Below are 22036 nucleotides of genomic sequence, written 5' to 3' on the forward strand. Positions count from 1 at the left end.
CCCCCTGCATTAGAAACGCAAATTTTTAACCACTGGACTGCCAGAGAAGTCCCACGCACGTTCAATATTGTTAGGAGAAATTGAGTTGTACTAATGGCTTCCTTGTGTCTTCCCCCAGGTCTGAAGGTGTCCAATATGCTACTGGGGAAGAATGAACAGCTCAGGAAAGAATGAAGCTGCTGGACCAAAGTAGGAACAACACTCAGTTATGGATGTGTCTGGTGTTGAAAGTAAAGTCCGATGCTGTAAAGAACAGTATTGCATAGGAACCTGGAATGTTAGGTCCATGCAGCCACATAAACTGGACATAGTCAAGCAGGAAATGGCAAGAGTGAACATTGACATCTTAGGAATCAGTGAATTACGATGGACAGGAAAGGACAAGTTTAATTCAGGTGACCATTATATCTACTACTGTGGGCAGGAATCCCTTAGAAGAAATGGAGTAGCCATCATAGTTAACAAAAGAGTCCAAAATTCAGTAGTTAAGTGCAATTTCAAAAATGACAGAATGATTTCGGTTCGTTTCCAAGGCAAACCATTCAATATCACAGTAATTCAAGTCTACGCACCAACCACTAAAGCCAAAGAAGATGAAGTTGAACAGTTCTATGAAGACCTACACCACCTTCTAGAACTAACACCAAAAAAAGATGTCCTTTTCATCATAGGGGATTGGAATGCAAAAGTAGGAAGTCAAGAGATACCTGGAATAACAGGCAAGTTTGGCCTGGGAAAACAAAATGAAGCAGGGCAAAGGCTAATAGAGTTTTGTCAAGAGAATGCACTGGTCATAGCAAACACCCTTTTCCAACAGCACAAGAGACGACTCTACACATGGACATCACCAGATGGACAACACCGAAATCAGATTGATTATATTCTTTGCAGCCAAAGATGGAAAAGCTCTATACAGTCAGCAAAAACAAGACCGGGAGCTGCCTGTGGCTCAGATCATAAGCTCCTTATTGCAAAATTCAGGCTTAAATTGAAGAAAGTAGGGAAAACCACTAGGCCATCCAGGTATAACATAAGTCAAATCCCTTATGATTATACAGTGGAGGTGACTAAAAGTTTCAAGGGATTAGATCTGATAGATAGAGTGCCGGAAGAACTATGGGTAGAGGTTCGTAAGATTGTACAGGAGGCAGTGACAAAAAACATCCCAAAGGAAAAGAAATGCAAGAAGGCAAAGTGGTTGTCTAACGAGGCCTTACAAATAGCTGAGAAAAGAAGAGAAGCTAAAGGCAAAGGAGAAAAGGGAAGCTATACCCAGCTGAATGCAGAGTTCCAGAGAATAGCGAGGAGAGATAAGAAGGCCTACTTAAATGAACAGTGCAAAGAAATAGAGGAAAACAATAGAAAGGGAAAAACTAGAGATCTCTTCAAGAAAACTGGAGCTATCAAGGAAGCATTTCATGCAAGGATGGACACAATAAATGACAGAAACGGTAAAGACCTAAGAGAAGCAGAACAGATTAAGAAGAGGTGGCAAGAATACACTGAAGAACTATACAAAAAAGGTCTTAATGATCCAGATGACCAAGATGGTGTGGTCACTCACCTAGAACCAGACATTCTGGACTGTGAAGTCAAGTGGGCCCTAGGAAACATTACTACAAACAAAGCTAGTGGAGATGATGGAATTCCAGTTGAACTATTTCAAATCCTTAAAGATGATGCTGTGAAAGTGCTGCATGCAATATGTCAGCAAATCTGGAAAACTCAGCAGTGGCCACAGGACTGGAAAAGGTCAGTTTTCATTCCAATCCCAAAGAAGCGCAATGCCAAAGAGTGCTCAGACTACCGTATTGTAGCGCTCATTTCACATGCTAGCAAGGTTATGCTCAAAATCCTTCAAGCTAGGCTTCAGCAGTACATGAATCGAGAACTTCCAGATGTACAAGCTGGGTTTAGAAAAGGCAGAGGAACCAGAGATCAAATTGCCAACATTCGTTGGATCATGGAGAAAGCAAGGGAGTTCCAGAAAAACATCTACTTTTGCTTCATTGACTATGCTAAAACCCTTGACTCTATAGATCACAACAAACTGTGGAAAATTCTTCAAGAGATGGGAATACCAGACCACCTGACCTGTCTTCTGAGAAACCTGTATGCAGGTCAAGAAGCAACAGTTAGAACCAGACATGGAACAACAGACTGGTTCCAAATTGGGAAAGGAGTACGACAAGGCTGTATATTGTCACCCTGCTTATTTAACTTATATGCAGAGTACATCATGAGAAATGCTGGGCTGGAAGAAGCACAAGCTGGAATAAAGATTGCTGGGAGAAATATCAACAACCTCAGATATGCACATGACACCATCCTAATGGCAGAAAGTGAAGAGGAACTAAAGAGCCTCTTGATGAGGGTGAAAGAGGAGAGTGAAAAAGCTGGCCTGAAACTCAACATTAAAAAAACTAAGATCATGGCATCTGGTCGCATCACTTCATGGGAAATAGAAGGAGAAAAAGTAGAAGCAGTGACTGATTTTATTTTCTTGGGCTCCAAAATCAATAAAGATGGTGATTGCAGCCATGAAATTAAACGACGCTTGCTCCTTGGAAGGAAAGCTATGACAAACCTAGACAGAATATTAAAAAGCAGAGACATCACTTTGCCAACAAAGATTCGTCTAGTCCAAGCTATGGTTTTTCCAGTAGTCGTGTATGGATGTGAGAGTTGGACCATAAAGAAGGCTGAGCGCCAAAGAATTGATGCTTTTGAACTGTGGTGTTGGAGAAGCCTCTTGAGAGTCCCTTGGACTGCAAGGATATCAAACGAGTCAATCCTAAAGGAAATCAACCCTGAATATTCATTGGCAGGACTGATGCTGAAGCTGAAACTCCAGTACTTTGGCCATGTGATGCGAAGAGCCAACTCATTGGAAAAGACCCTGATGTTGGGAAAGATTGAAGGCAAGAGAAGAAGGGGGCGACAGAGAATGAGATGGTTAGATAGCATCACTGACTCAATGGACATGAGTTTGAGCAAACTCAGAGAGATAGTGGAGGACAGAAGAGCCTGGCGTGCTGCAGTCCATGCAGTTGCAAAGAGTCAGACGTGACTTAATAACTCATATACAGAAATAAAAACTGGTGGCTCAGTGGTAAAGAATCTGCCTGCCAATTCAGGAGACACAGGCTAGATCACTGATGTGGAAAGATCCCCTGGAGAAGGAAATGGCAACCCACTCCAGTATTCTTGCTTGGAGAACCTCATGGACAGAGGAGCCTGGAGGGTCCATGAGGTCACAAAGAGTCGGACACGACTTACGACTGAACAACCACAACAACTTGTAATAATAACTGATCAGATAGAAACTTTTACATGTCCTAATGCAATACTATTAACGAACTATGGCTACTGTGTCTCAATTATATGCCTGACATCCATTTTGATGTGTCCTGTGAAATATTTTAACTGTACATGTGTATTGGCCTTTGAGTGTTTTCTTATTTGCCACTGATGGGGTAGTGTGGTAGAAAGATATCAGAGAACAGTCTTAGTCCTGTCATTGCCAATAATTGGTTGTGTGCCTTGGCAGTGAGCCCGGTTTCCTTATCTGTAAAATAAAATGGAGGAAAGAAGAGGAAATGATTGTTGAGGGCCCTCTAGCTCTAAGATTCTGTGGCTGAATTAGTATTGGAAGCTGTGAGTCCTGATTGGGCCACATGTTAATTATCTGCTCAAACTGAAATGATCTTGAAAGAAGACATTTTAAAAATCTGCTATAAGCAAATATACTTTTAAACCATCTAAGCCTGTAGAAGTCATATACATGCTAATGTCATGTGTATAATGCATGAAACAAACTTTTCTAATATTTATTACATAATATAGTGCCGTAAATATATATATTACATAATATATATTAGTATCTTTCTATATAAAGAAAGCTATGCAGTTACAGTGATTTATATACAGTTAACAATCAATATCGGAGAAGGCAATGGCACCCCACTCCAGTATTCTTGCCTGGAAAAATCCCAGGGACAGAGGAGCCTGGTAGGCTGCCGTCCATGGGGTTGCTGCGAGTCGGATGCAACCGAGCAGCTTCGCTTTCACTTTTCACTTTCATGCATTGGAGAAGGAAATGGCAACCCACTCCAGTGTTCTTGCCTGGAGAATCCCAGGGACAGGGGAGCCTGGTGGGCTGCCGTCTATGGGGTCACACAGAGTCGGACACGACTGGAGCAACTTAGCAGCAGCAGCAGCAGCAACAGTCAATATATTAAATCTAGAACCTGTTAAGCATTAGTGTTATAAATCAAAATAAATATGACCAAGGATGTTACATTGTAAGAAGGAAGAACAAGTACAGGGAAGAGTTCATGAAAAGCACCAACTTCCTGAGAGAAAAGATGGTAGAACCCCATCCCCATGCAGCCTGATGTAGCTCATATCTGCCACATCTTCTCTTTACCTGATACTTCCTCTCTAAAACTTATCCGTGACAATCATTTCAAGAACAGAAACTTCCTCCATAGTCACAATTTACAACTGTCTCCATGGAAGCACCTGTAAGATGTTAGCCCCCTCGGATTGGATTATATCTGTGTTGTCTGCCAAACCGTGGAACAAGCTGCCTGAGCTGGGGGTGCCACAATCCAGAGCAGGTGAGGAGGAATGTGGGATGGACAGATAAAGAAGAAAAAAAAAAAAAGATATATATTTCGACTTCCCCAATGGTCCAGTGGTTAAGACTCCACCTTCCAATGCAGGGTGCACGGGTTCAGTCCCTGGCTGGGGAACTAAGATCCTACATGCCGTGCAGTGTGGCAAAAACAAACAAAAAAAATGTATATTGACTACTCCTTCTCAACTGTTCTTAGAGGAGAAGATTGGCTATGTAACCTTATAGTTTCCGATAAAGTTATCCTGAGTGACGTGTCCAATAGAGCTGATGTTTTAATCAGAAAAGCTCAACACACTGTTTGAAAATACAAGCAAACATCAAAAGTTGAACTTTAGGATAGTCAGTGCATTTTCCTTCAAAACGGAAAATACACTTTGTTAAGAAACCGAAACACTTAAAAATCGATATCTATTGAGAAGCTGCTTTATAGCACAAGGAGCTCAGCTTGGTCCTCTGTGATGACCTAGATGGTGGGATGGTGGGGTGGGAGGGAGGCCCAGGAGGGATGGGATACAGGGACACATGCAGCTGATTCCCATTTCACAACATTGTGAAGAGATTATACTCCAATTAAAAATTAAAAAAATTTTTAAAAACCGAAATGATGGTTAACATCTTGCACATATGAAGTATATCAAAGATAATTACAGAGCACAATAGAATATCAAGGGGTATACTGCTTAGTCGCTTTAGTCATATCCAACTCAATTCGACCCTAAGGACTGCAGCCTGCCAGGCTCCTCTGCCCGTGGGATTCTCAAGGCAAGAGTACTAGAGTGGATTGCCATGGGGTAAAGTAAAATAATAACAGCATTCTCTCAATTATTTAAAGGCTTGTTGTATAAGTTGAAATCTAATGGCATTTTATTCTTCATCTCCTACCTGTCACCGATCATTAATTTCTAACAAAATTAAACAAAGCCTGACAAATGCTTGAAATGTTTTCTGCAACTATAGTTTCCACCATCCAGGCCATTCTTTATTCCTTAGTGAAATGTGATGTGGGTTTCTATATTGGACTGTCTACAGGGAGAGAATAGCCTGCTTATCCCACTTTGAGTGACGAATAAATTATATTCTGGTTTCACACAGAAAAAGAATGGTCTTTATGAACTGCATGGAAAATTGAAAAAATAGTCATATGGGAATAAATTGCCAATAAATGCCCTCAAGAGAGGAGATCATATTTAGAAGAAATTTTAAATGGAAAGACCCAGAGAATTTATCCACCACAAGTGGTTACTCCAGACACTTATTTCAGAATGCCTTTTACCAGTTCTTGATCTGCCAGCAAGAAGCTTGTGAGCGCTAATGAGGGGTGCAGGGCACTTCACAGAGTAGGGTGTTTGGTGGTGAAGAGCTTGAATTATTAGAAAAGCCTTCTTTATAGTCACCCAAAATCTAGCTTCTTTTCTATTGGCCCTCTGCACTGATTTTGAAGAACTCTCCCTCTTTTGCAATGAACTGCATTGTGGTTAAGAATACAGACTTGGAAGCCAGAGTGCAGATAAGAAACGCTCTGGATTTCCCTGGCTGCCCAGTGGTAAAGGTTCTGAGCTTCCAGGGTCGGGGTGTGGGTTCCATCCTTGGTCAGGGAACTAAGATCCTACATGGTGCAGCCAGAATAATAATAAATAAAAAGACTTAAAAAAAAAAGAAATCATAGCTCTGCCTCTTCCTAGTTGTGACTTTAGGAAAGTCACTTAACCTCTCTGAGCCACAGTGCATCTAAGATGTGTAAAAATAGAACATGCAATTGCTGTGGAGATTCTACAAGAATTAAAAGCACTTTGCCCAGTGCCTTGTAGTGGTTTAGTCGCTAAGTAATGTCAGATTCCTGTGACCCCATGGATCGTAGCCCTGCAGACTGCTCTGTCCATGGGATTTCCCAGGCAAGAATACTGGCGTGGGTTGCCATTTCCTTCTCCAGGGGATCTTCCCGATCCAGGGATCACCCAGGTCTCCTGCATTGCAGGCGGATTCTTTACCAACTGAGCCAGCAGGGAAGTCACATTGCCCGGTGCCCAGTGCATAAATGTATGTGTGATGAACAGTGTCTCTATACATTCTTTAAGTGGATCCTATGGCATGACTCTGACCCCTGGAGTCAATCACACTCCAGTCTGGTGATGCCTGATTTAGGAGACATAACTGAGCAAGGTGCCCAGACAAAGTCAGATCACCATATAGAGTGGTCCAGATGGACATAGATATATCTAAGGGCTCTGGTGGGACAGGTGAGAGGCATCCTGGGGTTGCCAGGGCTTGGAGCAGGATGAAATAAAGCTAGATTCGGGAAGCCATAAGCATGACTGAGGGGGTGCTGAGCACAGACTAATCACAGGCAATCAGAAGACAGACAGCAGCACGCGTACTGAGAAGCCCCCGTCTTACCTCTTAACTCCCAGCAAGATCACGGCAGCTGTGAAGGTGAGTCTATAGATCTGGCAGTTGTAGGGGAAAAAAATGTTCATGTGACCTCACCCAGGATGCAAGAGAAGGTAAAACCTGGGATGGAGATGAGGTGAAACTTATTAATACTATCCAATCATTTATTGATTCTTCTGTGTACCAGGCATTGAAGATTTTTTCATTAAAATTTTTTTAAATCTGCTATTTCTGACCATAAAAAATGCCAACAATTAAAAGCAATTTAACATCATCTTCTCTCTCTAAGCATAGGACTATTTTATACAATTTCATTGTTTCTTTAGAGCTACACTGGCCAGTGGGGTAGCCTCTACCCCCATCTGGTGACTTGTGTTTATATTAACTTAATTAAACATTAAATATTTAGTTCATCAGTCACCCAAGGCACATTTCAAGTAACACAGTAGGAAAAAAAAAAAGAGAGAGAGACCACTTCCTTTATCACAGAAAGTTCTATTGATCAGAATTACTCAAGAGTGACAGTCTCTTGAAGCTACGATTTTCATGGGTAACCCATCAATAACTGGACAGTGTTAAAGAAGCATGCAGCAATTGCTTAATTACTGCATGCTGAACACTGATTTAAAATAAGTGCCCCTGAAATATGGAGTAAAAGGAACACAAAGAAAAGCAAACCTTGTAGCCAAACCTTCATCTTCTTTCTCTGGGGTCCAGACACCTTATTCATAGCCTATCACAAAGGAAAAAACAACAAAACAGGAAACAGCAGATGTGTTCTATCAATGACATGATAAATTTCTAAGAGATAAAGTACAGATGGAAAAAATATGAACTTCCTGGTGTCTGGAAGGAACAGTACTTTTCTGCTGTGAAGAACAGTTTACTGATGTTGGACTGTGAACACTGTCTTACACTTACCTCAGAAGAAAGAAAAGAAAAGAACCAAGTGTGTGTCTTTTTTTTTTAAATTGGAATCAAGAGGAAATTTCATAATAGATTTTTTGCTGAGAAGCATAGAAACCATAGGGCTTCCCTAGTGGTTCAGGGGTAAAGAATCTGCCTGTCACTTTGTTCAGTTTGAAATTTGTTCAGTTAACAGCTGAACAGCAAATTATATCATAATGGAAGATATAACCCACTGTATGTAATTCTAACAGTTACATATAATTATTTTCCTAGTTTTCAAAGAAGTTTTATATATATATATTACCAGGAGACTAATTTGCATAATATCTAACAAGATGTCTTTCTTTACTGTTTTCGATTATAGCATTCTTATCAGGTGGGAAAATAAGACTCATGTTGAGAATAAAAAGAATAAAAATGTTAATGCCTTCATGGACTTCCCTGGTGGTCCAGTTTCTATGACTCTGTCCTCCCAATGCAGGGGGCCCATATTCCATCCCTGGTCAGGGAACTAGATCCCACACACTGCAAATAAAGAAAAAGAGAGAGAGAAAAAAAAAAAAGATCCCAGATGCTTTAACTAAAGATTCTGAAGATGGAAGATCCTTCGTGCTATAACTAAGATCTGGCTCAGGCAAATCAATAAATACAAATATACATATCTTTCAAATGTAATGCCTTTGAGAGCTGTTATTACTGTGCTCCTCTTTAGTATTGTATCTAAATACTCAGACCCTTTCAGGTAACCAAGTCACACAAACCGGAAGCATCAGGCAGAAGAAAAGGGAAAACACACGCACACACATATACATTACATAAGCCTTTATTCTTCTTCATAGTCTTTTTTTAAAATTGCTACAGTTACTAGGACTGATGAACTAAAAGTCAGAGAAAAAATCGTACACGAAGATTTTTCATTTTACCCTTATTAGTTAGGTAGTGGTTTAGATACATAACAGAAACTTAGAATAGTTCTCAGATGATCCAATATTGATAAAAATAAATGAAATATAATAATAGCCTCATGAGACTGTACTTACTATATTTATTCACTATATAAGAAAAATAACTTCATATTTATTTAAAATTATTAAAATTGACCTTCTAAGCTTTCAAAGTCACTACTGTAAACATTATACAAGCCAACTTATCCTCCAAACTTTCTGTTCACCCTTGGAATGCACCAGAGGCCATTAACCTTTATATTCTAGACTTGAACTGAGTCCTGCAGATCAAGACTATTAGTGTTTCATTTCCATCTAAGGTAATTACTGCTAAGTTAAAATACAGTACAAGTCCTAAAAGGATTTGTTCTATGTTTAGTCACTCAGAGACTGGGAATAACTAAAATAGACTATATTTCAGTAGATGGTGAAAATAAGTTTTAATAATAGAATAACATCAATTATATATGATAATATAGGCCTATAAGTTTCAAAGAACTTTATGAATGTTTAAAATGCTTATTAACCTATTTTAGACCTATCAGATTGCCTTTTCAATATTCTGGTTTATTAAAAAGATTAATAAAGAGAAAACATCACATGATTTGCTCAATGACACATAAACCAATATTCTCCGAGTTAACAGATTTATTTGCAAACCACATAAGCACATTTTTAAAGGAAGAGAAATTACAAGATTGTATCAGTATTTAACAACAACAACAAAAAGTCTGGAAGGCATCAAATAATACATGAAATAAAAGAGTTGGCATATTTGAGGAAAAAACTCTCATAAGCAGTTAAAAATCTTTCTGGTTAGGAAGGAATGTCTGGAATCTGCATGTCATATCTTTTTTCACTCCTTTCATTTTAGGACTAAATCCTAGCATAGGATGGGAAAAGAATGCAACAAACAGCACTCTATATATATCCTCACAGAGTTTATAGTTTTAAATTCCAAAAGGTTCAGATTGCAGTTTCATCAAATTTCTTGTTCCCTATAGACATGAGACATCACTATTTGGAAAACAAATTTTTGATTATCACCAAAAGTGAAAGACACCTGGGACTTTCCTGGTGGTTCAGTGGCTGACTCTGCTCTCCCAATGCAGGGGGCCTGGGTTTGATCCCTGGTCAGGGAACTAGATCCCATATGCTGCAACTAAAGATCCCACATGCCACAACTAAGACTTGGCAGAGCCAAATAAATAAACATTTTTTAAAAGTGAAAGAGACCTGGTAAACATATATTAAAAATATCCAGAATAAGGAAAGCCCAAGCCAACTAGAAGAATCTCTTTTCTGATCATTCTTTCTCTTTTCTACTAGGGATAAAATATTTACACTCATTACTCACAATTGGGAAAATCAGGACATAGATAAAAAAAGAAAATTTGAAAACCACAGGTGAGAACTATGGCTAATGATATGAACTATGATGTTTCTTCTGCTAGTCTTTGTGCTAATTATATTTTATAAGATCATAAACTTATTGTATACATACTTTACACCCTAATTTTTTTCACCTAACATTTTACTATTACCAGTTCTATACTTCATTATATATATATCAAAGAGGTATATATTTAAGTGTGATCTTTATTTTTTCTGAATTTTAGAAATAATACATGCTAATTTGGAGGAGTAAAACAAATTACAAAAGGAAAAAAAGGAAAAAGATATACCCTTCTATAAAATCTTGATCCTATCCTTATATCTAAAACACAACCACTTTGAACACTTTACTTTTGTGCCTTATTTCTTATCTTGCCTGCCTTATTTCTGTAGTACATAAACAATCATTTTTTCTATTCTCCAGTATCGAACATTTAAGAGGTTTTAGTTTTCCACATCAAGAGTGGGTGTAATATCTGAATATTAAAATGCAAATTCTTACATATTAATATTCAAACATTCCTATAAGTTTACCAGATCAAATCCAAAAGTGGGATCAATTCAGTTCAGTCGCTCAGTTGTATATGACTCTTTGCAACCCCATGGACACCAGGCTTCCCTGTCCATCACCAACTCCAGGAGCTTGCTCAAACTCATGTCCATCGAGTTGGTGATGCCATCCAACCATCTCATCCTCTGTTGCCCCATTCTCCTTCTGCCTTCAATCTTTCGCAGCATCAGGGTCTTTTCCAGTGAGTCAGTTCTTCGCATCAGGCGGCCAAAGTATTGGAGTTTCAGCTTCAGCATCAGTCCTTCAAATGAATATTCAAACTGATTTCCTTTAGTTTGATCTCCTTGCAGTCCAAGGGACTCTCAAGAGTCTTTTCCAGCACCACAGTTCAAAAGCATCAATTTTTCAGCGCTCAGCCTTCTTTATGGTCCAATTCTCACACCCAGCATAACTACTAGAAAAACCATAGCTTTGACTAGACAGACCTTTGTTGGCAAAGTGATGTCTCCGCTCTTTAATATGCTTTCTAGGTTGGTCATAGCTTTCTTCCAAGGAGCAAGCGTCTTTTAATTTCATGGCTGCAGTCACCACCTGCAGTGATTTTGGAGTCCAAGAAATAAAGTCTGTCACTGTTTTCATTGTTTCCCCATCTACTTGCCATGAAGTGATGGGACCAGATGCCATGATCTTAGTTTTTTGAATGTTGAGTTTTAAGCCAGCTTTTTCATTCTCACTTTCATCAAGAGGCTCTTTAGTTCCTCTTCATTTTCTTCCATAAAGATGGTGTCATCTGCATACCTGAGGTTAGTGATATTTCTCCCAGCAATCTTGATTCCAGCTTCTGCTTCATCCAGCCAGGCATTTCGCATGATGTACTCTGCATATAATCTAAATAAGCATTTGGAACCAGTCCGTTGTTCCATGTCCGATTTTAATTGTTGCTTCTTGACCTGCATACAAACGAGGCAGGTATGGTGGTCTGGTATTCCCATCTCTTGAAGAATTTTCCACATTTTGTTGTGATCCACACAGTCAAAGGCTTTGGCATAGTCAAAAAAACAGAAGTAGATGTTTTTCTGGAACTGTCTTGCTTTTTCGATAATCCAACAGATGTTGGCCATTTGATCTCTGGTTCCTCTGCCTTTTCTAAATCCAGCTCAAAAATCTGAAAGTTCTTGGTTCACCTACTGTTGAAGCCTGGCTTGGAGAATTTTGAGCATTACTTTGCCAGCATGTGAGATGAGTGCAATTGTGCGGTAGTTTGAACATTCTTTGGCATTGCCTTTCTTTGGGTTTGGAATGAAAACTGACCTTTTCCAGTCCTGTGGCCACTGCTAAGTTTTCCAAATTTGCTGGCATATCAAGTGCAACGCTTTAATGGCATCATCTTTTAGGATTTGAAATAGCTCAGCTGGAATTCCATCACCTCCACTAACTTTGTTCATAGCGATGCTTCCTAAGGCCCACTTGACTTTGCATTCCAGGATGTCTGGCTCTAGGTGAGTGATCATACCATCATGGTTATCTGGGTCATAAAAGCTTATGACCTAAGTCTTTGAGGCAACTGATTAAAAGTCATCTCCAGAAAGACTGCAGAGACCAAATTCCCACCAGCAGTGGCTGGAATAGCCCCCTGCTATATCCTTATGAAGTGTCGCTAGTTGTAACCTTTGTCATTCTTTTTTTTTTTTTACCTTTGTCATTCTTATACGTCAAAAATGACTATGTCATTTTTATTTCCCCTTTTTGTGATTAACACAAAAACCTAAATTTTTATACATTTAGGATTAACTATATGTTTCTTAGTCATCTGTAGTTTTTTCTTTTGTCAATGATGTGTGATATTTGTCCTTTCTCTACTGGGTTCATAGGCATTTCTTACTGATTTATCACAATGTTATTTTTGTTGTTAATTTTAAAACTATCAACCACATGTACCATAAAAACACTTTCCAGTTCCACTTTTTCCATCAAATATGGTTTATAATATTATATGAAACAAAAGTACTTAATCTTCTACAGCCTAATACACATATTTTTCCTTTGTGACTTACCCTATCTATGTCTTTTTAGGCTTAGGGAGTCCTTTACTTAGAAAAAATAAGCTAAATTCACCTCCATGTTCTTCTGTTCCTTATGTTTCAGTTTTTAAATTTATTTTGATACAATATGCAAAGTGAGACTTTTAAACCTAACTTTTATCTAAAAATCTAGTTGCCCCTTTCACATTGGTTTGTAATACTTCCAGTTCTACATACTATATCCTAATTTACTGTGATGGGAGGTGTGGCTAGGAGAGGCGGAGGAAGGGAAGCTGGAAGAATGGGTATGAGGGAGGACAGGGTATTGCTTCTTGGAAAAGTCAGCTGGTGAACCACACTTTTAATTACTCAAGCTTTATAATACATTCTCACATCTGACAGAAAGCTTCACAATTCCTCTTCTTTTGCAAAATTTCTTAGCCATGCTTTCCCATTCTAATCTCCTTTCAATATTTTCCCAAGATCTGGTACCAGTCATTCTGAGTTCCTTTCCATAAGAAGAGCAGAAGAGATGGAAATCCAGGCCACAGGATGCTTGCAATTTTCCCTTATCCCTTCTAGCTTTAGTCAGTGTGATACCAGGGGCTCTTTCCACTCTTCCAGCTTTTGAGGGGGGCTTTTTAAAGTCATAAATCCATTTTGATGCTTCCAATTTAATAAAACCTGTTTAAACCTTGCTTTTTCTAACGAAACACTTAGTATATATTTCCCTTCTTTTCAAGCCTACTGGTACACCATCTTCTCACCAACCTTGATGCACATGCTGTAGCTTAAATGCTAAATTCTGTTTAAATGACAGCATTGCACAAAATTTAGAAGAATCCATGTCTCTTTCTCTTTTTTCTTTTTTGGTTCTTTCCCCACATCCTCACGTTGTTGGCTCAGAGTTCACTGGTCCAGAGACTCTTTCCAGGTATTTTCATCTTTTTGAGCACATCACCCACTATCAGAAAATAAAGGAGGACCATGGAAGGGAGGAAAGACAAAATGAGAGGAGAGGAAAGAAAACATCACTAAGGTGTAAGGCTCTGACCTCACTAATATTGTCCCCATATACTTATAATAAAGATGTAATTGGGAGTGACGTATATATGCTTACCATATGTGAAGTAGCTAGCTCGTGGGAAGCTGCTGGGCCGCACAGGGAGCTCAGCTCATTGCTCTGTGCCGACCTAGAGGGCTGGGATGTTGCAGGGAGGGAGGAGCAAGAGGGAGGGGATATATGAATACACACAGCTGATTCACTTCGTTGTACAGCTGAAACTAACACAACTTTGTAAAGCAATTATACTTCAATAACTAACTAAAGAGTAATAAAATAGAAAGTATTTCAAGACAAAATCTTCCTCTTATTTTTCCTAATTAGAAACCAAAATACAGACTTGGCTCTTATTTTTCAACTCAAATTAATACCAAGGTTTTTATTATTGTTGTTATTTATTTTTAATGAAGGGAAACTTTGTACTAAATTCTAATATTTCAGGAGCTCCCTTGGATGGACGGATGCATAGATAGGTATTTCATTATCTCAGGACTTGATTACCTTAAATCTACCCTGCCAATCAAGCATATTTCAAAAAGTAACCAAACTGGAATCAGGAATTATTAGAGAAATGTACCCAATATATCAAGTTTTCAAATTCTCAGCAAGTCTTAATAGGACTGTAAAACTTTCACAACAGTTATCTAGGATCTATATGAACAAACCCAGGAGGCTTCCATGGCATTCCAATGACAAGTCCATATTCATATTCTACTTAGATACCCATCTCCAAAACTATCACAAGGCAGTCATGGACATTTTTGGCACGATCTCAGAGTTACATATACCTGTACATACATGTTTATGGGCATTTTCACATTTTAAAAAGTTATGCCTGAAATGCTAAGAAAAAGAAAACCAATTTAAACACTATACAGAATATATTTTGTTTAATTTGCCAACAAAGGTCTGTACAGTCAAACCTATGGTTTTTCCAGTAGTCATGTATGGATGTGAAAGTTGGACCATAAAGAAGACTGAGCACCGAAAAATTGATGCTTTTGAACTGTGGTGCTGGAAAAGACTCTTGAGAGTCCTTTGGACTGCCAGGAGGTCAAACTAAAGGAAATCAGTTTGAATATTCATTGGAAGGACTGATGCTGAAGCTGAAACTCCAATACTTTGGCCACCTGATGCAAAGAACTGACTCACTGGAAAAGACCCTGATGCTGAGAAAGATTGGGGAAAGGGAGAAAAGGGGGCAACAGAGGATGAGATGGTTGGATGGCATCACCAACTCAACGGACTTGAATTTCAGCATGCTCCAGTAGATGGTGGAGGACAGGGAGGCCCGGCATGCTGCAGCCCAGGGGGTCGCAAAGAGTCAGACACAATCTAGCGACTGAACAACAGTAACAATTTGTTTTGAGACAAGTTTATTTAAGTACACATGGGAGTCTAGGATCGTCCTCCAATTGAGAGAAGTTAACCATTTTTTAACTTCATGGGAACACTATATTTTCAATTAATTTATTTTTGGTTGCACTCAGTCTGTTGCTGTGGGAGGGCTTTCTCTAGTCCTGGGAGCTGGGGGCTACCCTTCCTTGCGGTGCACAGGCTCCAGCTGTGGGGCTTCAGGAGTTGCAGCTCATGGGCTCTAGACAGCAGGCCTGGTAGTTGCAGAGCATAGGCTTAACTGCTCTGCAGCGTGTAGAATCTTTCTGGACTACCTGGGGTTAAACCCATGTTCCCTGCATTGGCAGGCAGATTCTTATCCATTGTGCCACCAGGGAAGTCCTTGGAAACACTATTTTTTTTTAAAACACATTTTAGATAAATGCTTATCTTCCAAAGCAATAATATGTATCAGTCCTGAGTGACATGCCAACTACTTAAAGAAAAGAAAAAAACAAACAACTGTCTATGGGGAAAAACCACTGAGGCACATTTACAGCTTTATTTTGTGACTAGGGTGGGTATTCATGAAGCTCCCAAGTACAACACTCACATCTATAAACCACCTTCTCCTCTGCAGGCCCAGCAACTTGGGGGTGACGGTCTGTAATGTCAAAGCATTCCCTAAGCAATCCTATTCCCTTTTACCTTGAACAGGAGTTAAAGCGGCAAGTTTTGACTAAAATACCGAAAACTAGACACCACATTCCAAAGTGAAACACGATACAAAGGAACATTATCAAAGGAAGCATGCCAGGAAGGTTATGTAACTCTTAAAACCATGTACCCATGTCAAGGGCAAAAAGAGTTCGAGTTACTTTTTTTAACTGAAGGATAATTGCTTTACAGTATTGTTTTCACTTCTGCCATACATCAACATGAACTAGCCATGGATGGACATATGTCCCCTCCCTCCTGCACCTCCCTCCCACCTCCCACTCTTTCCCACCCCTCTGAGTTGTTACAGAGACCGAGTTTGATTTCCCTGAGTCAAGCAGCCAATTTCCATTGGCTATCGATTTTACATATGTAAGTGTACAAGGAGATTTTTGAAGATGAAGGTTTTTGGAGAAAGTTGCCAGCATGCTGTGTGGATCTGACCCGAAGGTCTACAGGGCTGTTTGCTTACTTGCAAGTGGAAGGCAAAGAGCTTCAAAGGGCCACCCAGGGATTGCAAATTGTCTCCTCATTACCCTCTGAGTTTTGGAAGGTAAAGTATTTCCCTTGGACTAGATCTGAGCCATGCAAGATAGAGCGAGTTGTCTTAGATCCTGTTCAAGGACCACCTGCTGGAAAGAAGGTACCACAGCAAAAGCAGCAAGGAGTGTGCTTCCTAGTGGAAACAGACTCACAGACTTAAGAGAAAGAACTTGTGGTTGTCAGGCGGCGGGGTGGGGGGCGGGGAGGAAGGGGCAAGGGGTAGGTAGAGAGTATGGGATCGTTGTGTACACACGGCTGTATTTAAAAATGGATAACCAACAAGGATCTACTGTATAGGTCAAGGAACTCTGCTCAGTATTATGTGGCAGCCTGGATGGGAGGGGACTTTGGGAGAAAATGGATACATGTATAAGTATGGCTGAGTCCCTTTGCTGTCCCCCTGAAACTATCATGACATTGTTAATCTGCTATACTCCAATATAAAATAAAAAGTTTAAAAAACAAAACAAGACTCCTAGAGGCTGCGGATGACCAAATACAAATTCACTTCTTCAGGTCAACGGTGCTTTGGAAGACAAAGAAGCATCCGCCAGAAAAAAGGCCAGTTTTAAGCACATTCCAGGGACTTTTAAGCAAGTGCCAACCACTTCAGTGGTTACAATTTCGCCTTCCAATGCAGCTGGTGCAATTTCAATCTCTGGTCAGGGAGCTAAGATACTACATGCCTCTAGGCCAAAAAAACCCAAAACATAAGCAATATTGCAACAAATTCAATAAAAACTTTTTCAATGGTCCACATCAAAAAATAGTGATAATTTAAAAAATAAACACATGCCAAATGGGGAGGTGTAAGCACTGGCTCATCAACAGTTCTTGCCAAGTAAGAACTTTCTTATTTCCCCCAAACTTTACTTCTCTGTTTACCAAGATGAGGAAAGAGTGATGGCACTTCACACACAGAGAGACAAATCAGGACTCCCACTTCCTACAGCTCCTTGCCAGGAAGACACGTAACTTTCAAGTAAGGCTGTGATTTTGATTGTTCCATGAACACAGACATTATAAACAACTATGGTTACTTTTCTCATTTGAAACAACCAAGCAAGTGTTTGATTTTCATCAAAGTGACCAGAAAAATCATGGCAATTGCTTGTCATTTGCAAAATGATCAGACCATTTTTGAAGCTGCCTCCCTTGTCTTTTTATCCTCTCCTGCCCTTGACTTTCAGACACGACCTTTTTTCCTCTTCTTCATGCTACTGTTTAATCATGACAGTCATAACAGCAGCTCACATTATTGAGTGCTTGCTCTGTGCCAGGCACTCTGCAATGTGCTTTATAAATACATTTCTCATTTCAGCGTCATACAAATCTCTACTATTGGCATCCCATTTTATGTATGAGGAAACTGAGGTTTATCCATTGTTGCGAGTAAGTAGAGGACTGGCAATTCATCCAGGTGGCTTGACCTGAAAAAAATGAATGATATGTGGCCTCTCAGTTCAAAGAATAAAACACACCAGGCTTGCTTTCTTTAATAAAACATATGTGGATCTCCCCCACAGCATGAGAAAATGGAAACATTCCACTGAAGGAGAGTAGAAAAGTAAACATAGCTATTGTTTGTAACCATAAAATCTGTTGATGTACATACACACTTATTGCAAACTCCTGGATGATATCATTCTGCCAACAGTCACAAAGCTTTCTCAATTCAGACATGAAATAACAACAATGAAAACAACATAGAAAATTTGTAATGTTTGAGCTTTAAAAGCTGCCTTTTCATATTTTCATCTGATTTTCCTCTTACAACAATCCTATGAGTAGGCATCATGAATACTATGTTTTTGATAAGGAAATGAAGATTAAAGCTTTTAAAAACTATGATTTAGGGACCTCCCTGGTGGCGCAGTGGCTAAGACTCCACATTCCCAATGCAGGGGGCCCAGATTTTATCCCAAGTCAGGGAACTAAGACCCTGCATGACGTAACTAAAAAGATTTCACGTGTTGCAATGAAGATCAAAGACCCCCACATGTCACAACTAAGACCCGGCACAGCCACATAAATAAATAAATACAAATAAATATTTAAAAAAATAAAAACAAAAACTGTGATTTATTTAACGCCAAAAATGAATACATGACAGTCAAGACTAAAGGGAGCACATATCAAAGGGTAGTTGATATATCAACCCATATTTGCATCAATATCCATATTAATCACTCTTAATCTTTAGGCTTTGCATTTTTCAGTCACCAAAATGCCTCACAAAATCCTCTTTCAGATACTGAATCCCTCACTCCATTTCAATGAGATAATTCATGGCAAGTAACAATGCATATGGTTTTCAGATGTAGAACCTAGGGCCTCAAGAAGTAACTGAGCTGGCCAAATCAATGGAATACAAGCATCTTATAGGGTTTTACAAAACTGAGTTGAATTTCTATCCTAAAATGGGAAGGCATGCCTTTTCTCACTAGAAAGATTATTCTAGAACTTTAGAACCATGCCAATATATTTCCCAGTAACCAAGTCATCAGGATCTCTGTTCTCTGAGAAGGCAACGGTTCATGCAAGCAATCAGTCCAGCTAATTAAGTTCCAGGCCTCTTTATTTTAATTCCTAAAGTTAAAGCATTCTTTCCTATCTATTCTTCATCTCCTCTTAAGCAAAGACTCATAAATATTCCCACCTTCCAACCACTATATATTTCACTCTCTCTATGGCCCCAAATACTAACAATTCACTAGCACAGAGCTTCTCAGGCTTTAGCATTCCTCAGAAACACCTAGAAGTCCTGTTAAAACAAAGATTGCTGGGCAAACCCCCCTCAGTTTCTGATTTTGTTAGATCTGGAGTGGGGACTGACAGGTGGCATTTCTAACAGATTTGCAGGTGATGATGCTCCTGCTCGTCTGGGTACCACACTTGGAGAGAACCACCGGACAGGGATTTCTCCCAAATAGTCCCTCAAAGGGTCCCCACAGAAAAGCACTCAGCTGCTAAGGCTTCTATGTGGAGGAAAAAGAAACACTTGTCATGACTCATAGCCTTTTTCAAGCTTTTCCAGCCACAAAATTAAAAACAGAAAACGACTAGATTGAAAGCAAAATGAAAACAGCTAATGTTATACTGTCTAAATCTGAACTTACGGCATGGTTTCTGGAGTTAAGAAAAAAGACATAATAACAACTCAGGTGAGCCCAAGGCTGACCACATTTTAATGTGGCACTACTGAGGCTGCCAGAAAAATCTGGAGACCAAGCCAGGCTGTTATGCCCTAACCCAAAATCACCGCAGACACCTGGCTCCCAGTTTTGTTTTGTTTTTCTCTGACAATGGTAAGTTCTTCCATACAATTCTCCAAACACATCAACCTATAACTCTTTTCATTAACTCATTTTTTCCCTACACCATCTCTACTATTTTTAACAGAAAAAAATATCAATTGTCCATAAACAAATATGGTTGGACCATCAAACATGTAGATCAAAAATCTGAAGAGAGAAGCTGGCAAAAGGAGTTTTCTTAGGGGTCCTTTATTTTTGTGATGATCATCTCTAGAAAGCTTTCAGGGGAAACTTGAATTCCATTCTGTATCTCTCTAGGGAAAGACAAAGGCATTTTGTGTTATGGTATGTTATGGTACTTTGGTATTATAGGTTATTTATCAAAAGTATGACTAGTATTTTAAATAGTACCTTCTCATAACTAAAAAATAACTGACAAGAAATGTTGTTATTACCAGATATAAATCTACAAATAACAAATGCTGGAGAAGGTGTGGAGAAAAGGGAACCCTCCTACACTGTTGGTGAGAATGTAAGTTGGTGCAGCCACTATGGAAAACAGTATGGAGCGTCCTCAGAAAACCAGTTTACCATATGTTCCAGCAATCCCACTGTTGGGCATATACCTAGACAAAACTATAATTAAAAAAGATACATGCACCCCTATGTTCATAGCAGCATTATTCACAATAGTCAAGACATGGAAACAATCTATATATCCATTGACAGATGAAGGGATAAAGATGTGGTACTTAGAAGCAATGAGATACTACTCAGTCATAAAAAGAATGAAATAAGGTCATTTGCAGCAACATGGATCCAACTAGAGATTCTCATGCTAAGTGAGGCAGTCAGAAAGAGAAAGACAAATACCACGTGATATCACTTACATATGGAATCTAAAACATGGCACAAGTGAACCTGTCTACAAAACAGAAACGGACTCACAGACATAGAGAACACACTTGTGGTTGCCAAGGGGGAGAGGAAGGAAAGGGATGGAGTGGGAGTTTGGGATTAGTAGATGCAAACTAGTGTATGCAGGATGGATAAACAACAAGGTCCTACTGTATAGCACAGGGAGTATTTTCAATATTCTATCATAAACCATAATAGAAAAGAATATAAAAAATGTATATACTTGTATAACTGAGTCACCTGGCTATACAGCAGAGATGGGCACGACATTATAAATCAACTATACTTCAATAAAAAAACAACAAGATATAAAACTTCTGCTTAGGAAAGCTGTTAGTTCTACCTTTAATATAGGAACATACTGCAGGAACTATTGCCTGTAATATCACCTCGTGTCCATCACATTTCAAAATATGAGCCAGCCAATGAAGGATAACACTTCTAAGTGATAAACCAAAGTCATCCAAATGTGGTTTTTATGTCCCAGCGCTAAGAGAAGGGAAAACATGAGGATAATGGTAAGGTCACTGAATACACAGGCTTGCAAAGTGATTCTGCCTGAGCATGAGTCACCAAAACTGCTTCCCTAGTGATAACAGTTGCCTAAGTGACTCAGATGCCGGACTCTGCTAAGAAACACATGGGCGGTGGGTTGGGTTTCGAACCCACTAGTCATTTCCTTAATTGCTAAGTACTCTTCCCAGTTGCCGTTTGGGGCCTGTGTTTTCTGTAGTAACCCAGCAACTAGTCATTATGCTCTATTTTATCAGGGGGAACAAAACAGCAAACTCGACATTTCCATGGATTTCACAGAAAAAGTGGCTGCTATTTCCCTCTGACTTGAGGCGGACATCAACCGAACTACTGAAACTACTGAACTAGACCTCAGTGACAGAACGATTATTCAAGACTCAGAAGGATTTAACAGAGAATAGAAGAGTGAATTGGATGCCCTCTGAGTACAAGGAAGACGCTTTATTCATTTCTGGGTCCTTAGAGCCCAGCAGAGAGCCTGGCCCCCAGGAGGACTCTAAGTACACTGACTGAATGGAGTCCCTGGTTCTCTTCAGAATATTTCAGTCTATTAGGTCATGGTGCCACTGCTGGGTTGGGATTTCATCAGGCTCTCATGTTTTCATACATCCTTTTCCCCTTCTATCCACAATGGGGCCGTGATGTCTGTTGCTCTCACCCCTGTCCCCACAGGAAACACTTTAACCATGCTGTTTTAACAGAGAGTGGTGCAAGCGTGCATTTCTTGGAAAAATCTGAGCTGCAACAGCAGTGAGATTAGTATTGGGCAAGAAATGTTTAAAACTAGGTGGTAAGGTCATATGTGTTATCAGTAACATAGCTTGAATTTGGCCTTGGAATCTCGGTCATAGGCAGACAT

General features: G+C 39.5%; 1 protein-coding gene across 2 annotated transcripts in view; it reads right to left on the reverse strand.

Moving 5' to 3' along the window:
* TRDMT1 (tRNA aspartic acid methyltransferase 1) overlaps positions 1-22036 on the reverse strand; it is an 89573-nt gene that overhangs the window by 57207 nt on the left and 10330 nt on the right. The window contains exons 1-2 of one of the 2 annotated variants that reach the window (XM_043882934.1): positions 7709-8092; positions 7037-7150 (exon numbers count right to left, since the gene is read on the reverse strand). The exons of the other annotated variant lie outside the window; for it this stretch is intronic. The gene's annotated coding sequence lies outside the window, so the exon portion shown is untranslated. Of the gene's footprint in view, positions 1-7036; positions 7151-7708; positions 8093-22036 lie in introns of those variants that run through there. 2 annotated transcript variants of the gene reach the window in all.

Source organism: Cervus elaphus, chromosome 23, assembly GCF_910594005.1.
Source record: "Cervus elaphus chromosome 23, mCerEla1.1, whole genome shotgun sequence".
Classification (NCBI taxonomy): Eukaryota; Metazoa; Chordata; class Mammalia; order Artiodactyla; family Cervidae; genus Cervus; species Cervus elaphus.